This window comes from Lactuca serriola, chromosome 7, assembly GCF_051521515.1.
Source record: "Lactuca serriola cultivar US96UC23 chromosome 7, Lser_US96UC23_V15, whole genome shotgun sequence".
Classification (NCBI taxonomy): Eukaryota; Viridiplantae; Streptophyta; class Magnoliopsida; order Asterales; family Asteraceae; genus Lactuca; species Lactuca serriola.
In genome coordinates this window covers 163,917,908-163,930,000 of record NC_136414.1, presented here as the reverse complement: position 1 = coordinate 163,930,000, position 12,093 = coordinate 163,917,908, and positions in this window count along the sequence as shown.

Below are 12,093 nucleotides of genomic sequence, written 5' to 3'. Positions count from 1 at the left end.
TCATATACAATAATTTTATGCATCGGAGAATAATAAATCTTATCCGGTCAAAGACAGATTTTGAATAGGTCTTCTAATCTTATCTTCAAATTGAATGGCTTAAATATGAAAAAGTCAAATAAGATGATGATGATGATAAGATTTTGAATGGGTCAAAGTTTGACCAAGTGTTCCTCATATCCAATTGAATCGGTAAATACTAAATCTTATCCGGTCAACATTTATGAAAAAGTCAAATAAGATGATGATGATAAGATTTTGAATGGGTCAAAGTTTGACCAAGTGTTCCTCATATCCAATTGAATAGGTAAATACTAAATCTTATCCGGTCAACATTTATGAAAAAATCAAATAAGATGATGAAGATAAGATTTTGAATGGGTCAAACTTTGACCAAGTGTTCCTCATATCCAATTGAATCTCTAAATACTGAATCTGTCAATAATAATGAAAAAGTCAAATAAGATGATGATAAGATTTTGAATGGGTCAAAGTTTGACCAAGTGTTCTTCATATCCATTTGAATCGGTCTAATAAGATGTACACGTTATAAAACATTTCATATAAACTGGAAGAGACGCATTGATCTAGCATTCGTCTATCATGAATGCCTTGCCATTGACCGCAAAACTTTGGTTCTCTCTCATGCTCGCTACCTCCTCGTTTGTTTTTCTTTCTATTAAAATCGAATAAGCCCAAAAATGTCTTACATTTAATCCTAACCCATGTATAAGAAATCTCTATATGTTCGTCATTTTGTTTAACAAATTTTTTATGTCATTTTGTTGATCCGCACCCGTCGCTTTGCGCGGGTAAACTGCTAGTGTGTGTGTGTGTGTATATATATATATATATATATATATATATATATATATATATATATATATATATTGATGTTTAAAAAGGGCATATAACATAATTTAAAATTTTACAAAAGGTTAATATGATATTTAAAAATTAAGTTGGACAAATATAATATTTAGAAAGTTTCATTACCAAATTCATAAGAAAGATTTACATAGACGTTGTGGGTAAACGAGCAACAAGCTGTGACGCAACCCTTTTTGGATGGCAAAACTAATTCTTTTAAAAACAGCATCGATAGATCTTGGAGTCATAACATTACTATGCATGACCCGTTGGACTATATTGAGTAGCTCCACAGCTTCTGGCAAAAGGAAACCGAAAGTATCAAATGCAAAGGGTATAAACGTATGTTGATTTTCCATGCACATTTTCTCATGTTTTGTCACTTTGCTTGATGCAGCTTTTAAAGCAGTTTGCCCCACAGTGAAAACTTCGCTTCCCAAACCCACAAGAAGGAAAAACCATGTTAGATCTACGCATACATGTTTTCCTCCGGCCCATCCAAATACTAAAACAGCAGCTGGTTTAAGTGTTGATTTTTCTTCCAATGGATCAGTCAGAAAGTCCACAAGGGCCTCTTTCTTGGCAGAAATCACATCGCACCTAAATATGTCGAAAAATTTATATGAAATTATCATATTAGAAATTAAAAACTAATTTTTCATGAACATATTAAATATAACCTAAAAAGAACTTTAGAAGAAAATAGTTGGCTTCTAGGGTTATATTTATGTAAAAGTCAAATGACCACTACCGAAAAGCATAAAGTGGATTTGAATTGAACAATTTTACACATGAAATCCAGTTCAATACATCAAGGATAAGATTATAAGATTATTGTTCTCGTGATGTTAAAATATACTCAAATTGACTAACGAAATGACAAAAACTATAATTGACCACGTGGTTTCAAACTTCTAGATAAATCATGTAAATAAGACAAAAAAATATTAAAACAAAGAGAAATCTTAGATATTACGTATAAGTAAGTCAATATCTTTATTTTAATTTGGTAACTAACCCGCAAACAATTAAACATGAAAATGGTTCACCCAAGATTTTCTTGGGTATGTAAATTAGTTGATTTTTCTACCAACTCCACATAATTCCACCTTACACTAAAATACATTTAATTACAAATTTTTAATGATAGCCATATTAATAAAGTCGTGACAACTATTAACAAAAGGGAAGTCATGGGGCATATTCATAGGATGCTTTTTCTTTGTGTTTTTGTTTCTTGGTCTTTTTGCAACGATTTCTCTTTTCTTTATGAGAAAATGGAATTTCTTTAAAATTGTCGGTTCGACTAAAATTGATCAGTGGGTCTATAGGACTATATGCTATTTGTAAAGAAGAATACAAATCATTTTAATTTCGTGTTGGTGATTTGAATCACCAATTATATTTAAACGTAATGAGATGAATTTTTTGACGGATAAAATGATAAGTATTCTTCTTTAAGAATAATATTTGTTTGAATTTATTTGGATTTAAAGTAAATCTTTATTTAAAGGTCAAACCCCTGACCACGGGGATCTGGGGGTTGTGTCCCTAGCAGCGGGGTCTAAGAGAAAGATACCCTGGCTGGTGGTTAATGATGGTTATGAAACTGTGATATGACAGCTTTAGCAGTTTTTTGACAGTGGTTAACATTCAGTTGTCTAATTAAAAACGTTGAGCTACGTTTTGCCACGGCGTGGCGACCATTTTGGTGCAAACCCTAGATTTTTGAGGTTGTACCCTATTTAAGGGCATTAACTCCCAAGAGTACCTCATTTGGCAGCCTCCATCCTTTGAAATTGTTCCCCACCCCCAAAACCGAGCTTAATATGTGTGTTTTGAGTGTGTGAAGCCTTTTTGTTAAGCTTGAAGGAAGGAGAATATCATCATGTGGTTTATTAGCTTGGTTCCAGCTTAGATCCAACATCTTCATCTCATTTCAGACCTTGTGGAGGTATAAAGTCTCAACCTTGCTCCTTGTTTCTCAAGATTTTTTTCTAGGTCTTTTGTGAGCTTTTTTATTCCAATCTTCTTGTCCTTGGAGTTTAAGTATACTCCAGATCCTTTATGGCATATTTTGGCTTCTAGACCATGGTGTTGGTTGGAAACTGGTCTAGCATGAATCATTTTAGTGCCTATGCCTTTGGTGCACTTGTTAAGAGCCTAGGATTTGAGATCTTATCTTATTGGGATGTCCTATTAGATAAAGTTGGAAACTTTATCCATCAACGCTTTGTAGAGTTTCAGATCTGAGTTTTGGAGCTCTTGGGATTTGGAGTTAAGAGCTTAATCCATTAAGTTGACCCTGTATAGTTTCCACGGTGTGGCAACTTGCTTGCCATGGCATGGAAACTTGTTTGGTCGCGACTATTTTGTCTGTTTTCTGCCACAGGATGGCACCATGTCTGACATCGCGTGGTAAGCGAAGTTTGATAGGGATTAGGATGAATGACCAAGATGTGGCCATTTGTTGGCCACAATGTGGAAGGCAACTGGAATTAACCTTGACCGTTGACTTTTGACCTGGGTTAACTTTTAGTCAAATGATAGTCTTAGAAGGTAGACTAAGGGTTTACCATGTATGATCCAATAGGAGGTGTGTAGCATCCACTTTTCAACGGTGTGAGCATGTTAGCTATTAACTACACTTGTGAGGTGAGTCTTCTCACTATACTATGTAGAATGCTAGCTGTCTTTGTGACTCTTGCACTAAATTATTAGCCATGTCATTTTTATATGTTAGGCATGTCCCGTTATGTGAATTAGGAGGGGCCCGTTATGTAAGATAGGTGGGGTCCATTTGGATTGAATGGGTGGGGGCCGATATATTGTGGGAGGGGCCCATATGGTTATGTTGTATTCTAGGGAACTCACTAAGCTTTGTGCTTATGGTTTTGTGGTTTAAATGTTTTAGGTACTTCTTGTTTCAAAGAAAAAGGCCTGACATCATCGCACAACATCCCCTAAAGTTCTTTTCGCACTATTTAGTTGATTCACTCTGATGTTTGAGAATACTTTATACTTGGATTTATTTTGAAAGTGATTGGTTGTATCGATTTTGGTGTTTCGAAAATTAAAATTTTTACTAGTAGTTTGGGACGTTACAAGTTGGTATCATAGCCTTGGTTTAAGAGATTCGAGCACACTCTCGGGTGTGTCTGAATTCAAACTGGGGAATTGATAAATCTTTTGGTAAGAAAACAAGTTTTCTAAATAGATTATTACAAGGAAAGGGGTGTGATGTGTGGAATTAGCCAAGCTCAAGTAAGTAATTCCCAAAATACACATACATGAATGTTATACTTTAATATGCTATTATGTGAGTTGCATGCTTGAATAGGGCTAATGATCCCTTCAAGAAATGCAGGATAGAATTGTTTGTAATCTGGGATGCGTTATAGCTGAAACATCCCAAAAATATAACCCAAAAATTTCGTTTTTAAAACATTAATAAAACCATCAACCATCCAAAATCATAAGTAAAATCATAATCATGTATCATAAAACATCATAGTATCTGTCTCAAATCAAAATCTCATATCAAATCATCAGAGTGAACTCCCAGGCTGTGATTGTGGTGTGTGTCATGCGATCAACCCGAGCCCTTCCTTTTGCTAATGGAAGTACCTATAACCAAAACTGAAAACTGTAAGCACAAGGCTTAGTGAGCTCCCTCAAACTACCACATATCAAACAATAACACAATTAACACATATTGGGCCTTGCCCACTGCATCGGGCCCCGCCCGGCATCGGACCGAAATCCAGCATAATCTGGGCCCCGCCCACTGCATCGGGCCCTGCCCAGCATCGGACCAAAGTCCGGAATAACTTGGGCCCCGCCCACTGCATCGGGCCCCGCCCAGCATCAGACCGAAATCCGGAATAACTGAACATAACATAACATGAACATATAGCATGATCACACACTTCATCGGGCTTGCCCGACATCGGACCGAAGCCCGGATCATATAACACATATTACAAACATGCATGAATCACGAAGACATCAAGCATACATACTACTGCATCGGGCCCCGCCCGGCATCGGACCGAAGTCCGGAACTACTATCATCTAAACGGGTCGGCATTGTGGTCGTAGACCCATTCCTACTGGAAAGAAACTCACCTCGTAAGGTTGACTGCTGGAATGCTGAGCGGGAAATGTCTGACTTCTGCTCCGGTAACTCCCCAACTACATTTCCCATAAAGACACTTAGTCAGACACTGATACTAATCTTAGGGTAACGTGACTATTTAACCCCTGGTCAAAGTCAACTGCCAGTAGACCTGACTCGCCGAGTTGGGCCGCCAACTCGCCGAGTCTCTATCCTTTCTTCTATTCCCCAACCGAATCTAATCGTCAAGTGTAGCAAAGACTCGAAGAGTTCTCCTTCCATAAAACATCGAGTCAACCTTCATCTGACTCACCGAGTTGTATGAACAACTCGTCGAGTCCTCCTTCATCACATGAACACGTCCAGTCTACGACTCGCTGAGTTGTATGAACAACTCGTCGAGTCTGATCTTGCGAGTAAGAAGATTGCTTTGGACTTGCCGAGTGTGTTCTTACACTCGTCGAGTCCCATGATTTCCAGATTATGGCTATGACTTAATACGCTGAAACACTCTTTGGGACCTTTCTAAACCTCTTCTAACACTCAACTGGTCTTCTTTGAACCACAACAGATTGGGGACTCGAGCCCCGGACTCGCCGAGTTCCAAGAACAACTCGTCGAGTCGCCCATTGTCCAAGTCTATAACTCGATTTCTGCTGCACAACTCTCGTCCAAAAAGTAGATTTGGGCTTCTAAGGTCGATCTAACACGTAAATTTATGAACTTTACGTGCATGCATGGAAGTATAAGCTTTAAGGACCCAAAAAGAGTTCCAAAGAGGTGCATGGGCTAATATGGTCATAAGGCTTGCATCTTTATGCCATGAACTCGGTTCTAGAGTCTAGATCTGAAGATGAATCAACTTGGGACGTCTAAGTCTTAAGGGTCAAGCTTATTGACCCCAAAACTCCAAAAATAGGAAAAGGAGAAAATCTATAAAACCACAAGTCTAGTTTTGAGCTTGATTACCTGAAAGTGAAAAGAAACTGATGTTGCTTCTGGATCTAGTCCTTCTCCCTTGATCCTTCTTCCTTCCAACTCTTCTACTAGATACACAATGCACCAAAAACCCTCCAAGTCACTAAGAAAGCTCAAGTTTGCAACAAGGGAATTAGGGTTTCGAAAGTAATGCACTGGAGGTGATAGAGGCTGGACCTGAAGCTCATAATGTTGTTTAAATAGGGTGCAACCACTTTAATTAGGGTTTCATCCAGACTGGCCTATTCGTCGAGTCCAAGAGCGGACTTGATGAGTAGGTTACCTAAACCCGTGTCCCAACCTCGCATCTACTCGACGAGTTAGAACAGCCACTCGTCGAGTCAATAATATAAATGGTATAAATAAAGATCAAATACGTACCAGAAACGGGTCGTTACAATTCTCCCCCATGTATCTTAGACTTCGTCCTCGAAGTCTGATGTCTCTGCCAACTCAGGGTAGTGTTCTCTCATCTCCTCCTCAAGTTCCCACGTCCACTCCGAGCCCTTGCGGTGTTGCCACTACACCTTTACTAGCTGAACCACCTTGTTCCTCAAGGTCTTTGTCTTCCGATCCAAGATCGCAACGGTCTCTCGATGTAATTCAGGCTGCCATCAACCTAAATATCCTCCAATGGTACAACTTCTGACTCATCCACTAAGCACTCCCGCAGATGAGAAACATAGAAAGTGTTATGGATCTGGTTGAGCTCTGCCGGAAGATCTAACCGATACGCAACCCGACCCACCCAGGCCAAAACCCTAAAGGGGCCAATGAATTTGGGGCCCAACTTTCCCCGTTTCCGAAATCGGATGACACCATTCCAGGGTGACACCTTCAGGAGGATCATATCGCCCACCTGGAACTCCAAGTCCGAGCGCCGCTTATCATCGTAACTCTTATGTCGACTCTGCACAGTCTAAAGCCTGTTACGGACCTGCTGTATAACCTCAGTTGTCTTGAGTATCTGGAATGCTCTCTGGGCCTTCAGCCTGACTGGTCTGCCTCGCAGGCCTTCAGTCTATCCGCACCGCCCTGGGTGTCTTGGCCTTCAGTCCCAGTTGGTCCGCCTCAACCCATTATACCAACACATATCAACATATACCATAAAAATCAATAGATAGCAGACACGGGTAGTCATATAGATCTAATAGATCACTACAGCATAGCAACATCCTATATACCAGGATACAGATCTAATAAATCACTACAGCATATCGACATACAGTAAATCAAGATATCAATCCAATAGGTCGGCCTTGGTGCCTTCGACCCGTAAGTACAGTGAGGAAAACTCACCTCACAGTCTGAATGCAGTCTGAATAACTCTCTGCTCCAACAACCGGCTCAACCTAAATCCAAAATGCCAAAACATTTCCCATTCTAAATTAATAACATTTTTCCAAAATACCCTTGGTCAAAATCCACAAGCCAGCCGAGTCAACTCATTCGAGTCGACTTAGGCTTCATACGCGGGGCGAACTCCAGGTCTGAGGCATCGGGGCCAAATCTACATACGCGCAGCGTACCATTTGGTATGCCCAGCATACGCAACAACTCCCTTCTTAACCGATTAAGAGCTTAAAACTCTGACCTATCACGTCCAAATGTAGATCAAAGTCCAAAATAATGTTTTTAACCATAAAGTTTCCAGCTTTATGGTCTTGCATGGCCAATAAGGTCTTAACATCAAAAACCTTAACCACTTAACCTATTAAGACCTCAAAACACATGCGCGGAAGGAAAGACGTGACCAAGACTTCATTATTATGCTTCTAAACACCTCAATGTGACTGAAAGGACATCTTAATGGATTATAGTAACTCATACTCAAAATACCCATATAATGGGACCAAAAGGACACAAACTCCATGGATAACTTAGATCTATGCATTGAATCCTCAATTTCATAACTTTATACCTCAAAATGGATCTTGAAGGTGAGGTGTTCCTGGATCTAGAAGGTCTTGATCTTCCAAGATGATGCTTCTTTTTTCACCTTGCTTCAAAGGCACCACAAACATACACTTTTGAGCTCAAATGATCACACACATGGGATTAGGGTTGCTAAATACGAATTGAAGGTTGGAGGCTAGAGAGGGAATGAAGAATGAAGAGTTAATGATGCTTATATATGGACCAAACCCTAAAAATTAGGGTTTAAAGTTTCTCCACGTATGCCCTGCATACGCGGTGTACGCCCAACATACTAGGGTCCACCCTAGTACGCTCAGTGTACACAACGTATGCCCAACGTACTTCCCCTTTGTCCAAATTCAACAAAATGCCACTATGGGCCATTTTGCACTCTTTCTTGTACTCAAGGACTAAAATGCAATATTTATTCATACATAGGGTTAATATTGAAAATACCTTGACGTCGAGATGTTACAGTTCTCCCTCACTTGAACTAGACTTCATCCTCGAAGTCTATTGCAGCAAATAACTAAGGATAATACTCTCGCATCTCAGACTCGGGTTTCCATTTGGAACCCTTCCAATGTTGCCGTTGAACCTTGACCAAAGATACCACCTTGTTATGCAAGGACTTCATCTTCATATCTAAAATCGCTAATGGTTTCTCAACGTAATTTAGGCGATCATCAACCTAACCATCATCCAAAGGAATAGCCACGGAATCATCAGCCACACACTTCTACAGCTACGAAACATGGAAGGTGTTATGGATATGACTGAGCTCCTTAGGCAGATCTAACCTATAAGCTACCCTGCCAACCCTACAATCACCCGAAATGGCCTGATATACCAGGGCCCCAATTTTCCCCTCTTCCTAAAGCATATTACACCCTTCTAGGGTGATACCTTTAGCAAAACCACTAAAAATCCAACATAGATCGACGCTTGTCGACATAACTCTTTTGCTAACTCTGAGCTGTCTGTAATCTCTGTCTAATTTGTTGGATGAGCTCTGTCGTCTGAAGGACTACCTCATTCCATCCCAATACTTTGTGACCAATCTCTCCCAACAAACTGGGGTACGATAATTCCTCCCATAAAGAAGCTTGAAAAGGTGGCACACCGATACTAGAGTGATAGGTGTTGTTGTTTGAAAACTCAACTAAGGGAAGGTAGGAGTCCAAGCTCCCACCGAAGTCTATGACATAGGCTCACAATATGTCCTCAAGTGTCTGAATGGTCCGCTCACTCTGACCATTAATCTGCGGATGATAAGTAGTGCTAAGATGCAACCTCGCACCCAGTTCCTCATGGAACTTCTGCCAAAAATGAGATGTGAACCGAATACCTCGATCTGATAAATTTGAGACCACAATACCATGCCGATCAAAAATATCACACACGTAAAGATCATCCAAATTCTCGGCCGGAAAACTCTCTTGAATGGTCAGAAAGTGGGAACTCTTGGTCAGATTATCCACAATAACCCAAATCGCATCAAAGCCCTTATCCGTCCGAAGCAACTTGGTGATGAAATCCATAGTGATATGTTCCCATTTCCGCATGGGAACCTCCAATGGCTCTAGCTTTCCATGCAGCCTCTGATGCTCGGCATTGACCATCCGATAGGTCATGCACCTCTCGACATACCAGACTATCTCTCTCTTCATAGACGGCCACTAATAACTAAGCCTCAAATCCCGATACATCTTGGTGGCTCTGGGGTGTATCAAAAACCTGGACTTGTGCGCCTCCTTCAGCACAGTCTTCCTAACCCCACCAAATTCTGGCACCCAAACCTGTCCATATCGGGTCAATAATCCCCAACTATCAGTGGCGAACCTATCAAACTCACCCATGGGTCTTTCATGCTTCCAATTCTACCTCTTGACCCCCTCGGCCTGAGCCTCCCTAATCAGATCAAGAAGCTGAGAATCAATCCATATTCTCATACACAAACTCTTAATAGAGGAACTAGCTATCTTGCGGCTCAAAGCGTCAGCGACCACATTCTATTTCCCGGGATGATACAGAATCTCGCAGTCATAATTCTGATCACATCAGACACCTATGTTGTCTCATATTCAGATTTGGCTAATCCATGAGATATCTCAAACTCTTGTGATCTGTGTAAATAGTATACCGGACCCCATACAAATAATGCCGCCGAATCTTGAGAGCAAACACCACTACTCCCAACTCTAGATCATGAGTCGGATAGCGAACCTCATGTGGCGTCAGTTGCTGAGACGCATAAGTGATAACCCTCCCATGTTGCATTAGTACCGCTCCTATACCGGAAATGGATGCATCACAAAATACCACAAAGTCCTCAACCCTCAACACCCTCGGGGAGGGTCAACACTGGTGCCTTACATAACTTCTATATCAGCGTCTTAAATGCAACCTATTGCTCAGGTCCCCAACGGAATTCCATGCCCTTCCTCGCCAGATGAGTGAGGGGTACTGCAATCGTGGAGAAGTCCTAAATAAATCTCTGATAATACCCTGTTAATCCCAAGAAACTCCAGATCTCTGAAGGCAACTTCGGGACCTCCCACTACATAATTGTCGCGATTTTGGTCGGGTCGACCAAAATCCGATCCTGAATGACAAGGTGCCCCAGGAACTAGACCTCTCATAACCAAAACTCAAACTTCGAGAACTTGGCATATAGTCATTCTCGCCTCAAGACTCCAAGAAGCTCTCAAAGATGCTCCTCGTGTTGCTTCCTGGTCTTGGAATACACCAAGATATCATACATGAACACAATAACTGATCAAACAAGCATCGGCTTGCACACCCGATTCAGCCAGTCGGTACGGTGCCTTGGCAATTGGAGCCGCACCTGGAACCAAATTGATCCTGAACTCAACCTGCCTCTCATGAGTCACACCGGGTAACTTCTCTGGAAACACGTCAGTGAACTCTCTGACGACCAACACATCTGAAACTGAGGTCTACTCCCCTACCCGAGTATCAATCACATACACAATATAACTCGTACAACTATGCTGAATATATTGTCGAACCCTGGAATTAGAGCAAAAAGGTGACCCAATCCTGGGACCCTCCCCATAGATAACTAGTTCTCCCCCATTTGGGGTACGAACCACCACCCGTTGAACCTTGTAGTCTATCATAGCACCAAACCTGCTCGACCAATCCATCCCAACTATCACACACACACACACATCCCCCATGAGGATCAGAATCAAATCAATCAGATAAGGTAACACAAAAATCTCCAAAATACAACCCTAATAAACCCTGGATGCGGAAACCTCGTTTTAGTTGGCGATAGAAACCCACAATGGACACTCTAACTCTCCAATAGGCATGTCAAACCCCTTACTGAACGTCTGGGATACAAAATATTGACTCGCACCTGAGTCAAAAAGCACAAGAGCGGGAAAAGAGTTATCTAGGAAGGTACCTAATAAAATCATAAACATAAGAATACCATAAAAATCGATAGAATATAAATAGAAACATACCATTAACGACGTCTGGCGCTGCCAGGCCTCCTCGGAAGTGAGCTGAAAAGCGCGACCTCGAGCCCTTGAGGGCTCGGCCCTACCCTGGCGCCCATCGACAATCCTCAAAGTGGTTGCGTTGGGGCCTGCGTCGACTTGGCGGAGAGCAATGGATAGTTGACCTTCACATGGTCAACCTGATGATAATGGTAGCAAATTCTGGTGCTCGGTACTGGGGCCGGCTGGCGACAATCCCTCGCAAAGTGCCCCTCCTTGCCATATTTGTGGCATCCAGCAGATGATCGGCAAGAACCCTCATGAACATTGCTATACTTCCCACAAGTGCAACCCCTCTGACTCACAACTCTTACATCAGCGGCCTTGAACCAATTTTTCGAAGGTTATGACTGCATAGGGGCCTGCCTCTGCTCCCTCGTCTGGATCTCTAACTCATTCTCCCTTCGCCTAGCAGCCTCCTGTAACTCCACAATTGTATCACCGCGCTGAGTAGACACAAATTATCGGATGTCCGTATTGAGCATGCTCAAGTACCGAGTCATCTGAGCTTGCTCGAAAGCAGCAAATTCAGGTCAAAACAGTGCTCTTTGAGTGAACATCTTGGTGATCTTATACACTAACTTTATCCCCTGCCTCAGGTCCAGATACATCTAGATTAATATATCTCTCTCTCTCTCTCGCTCGCTCTCTCTCAACCAAAGGGACGTATCTCAAGCG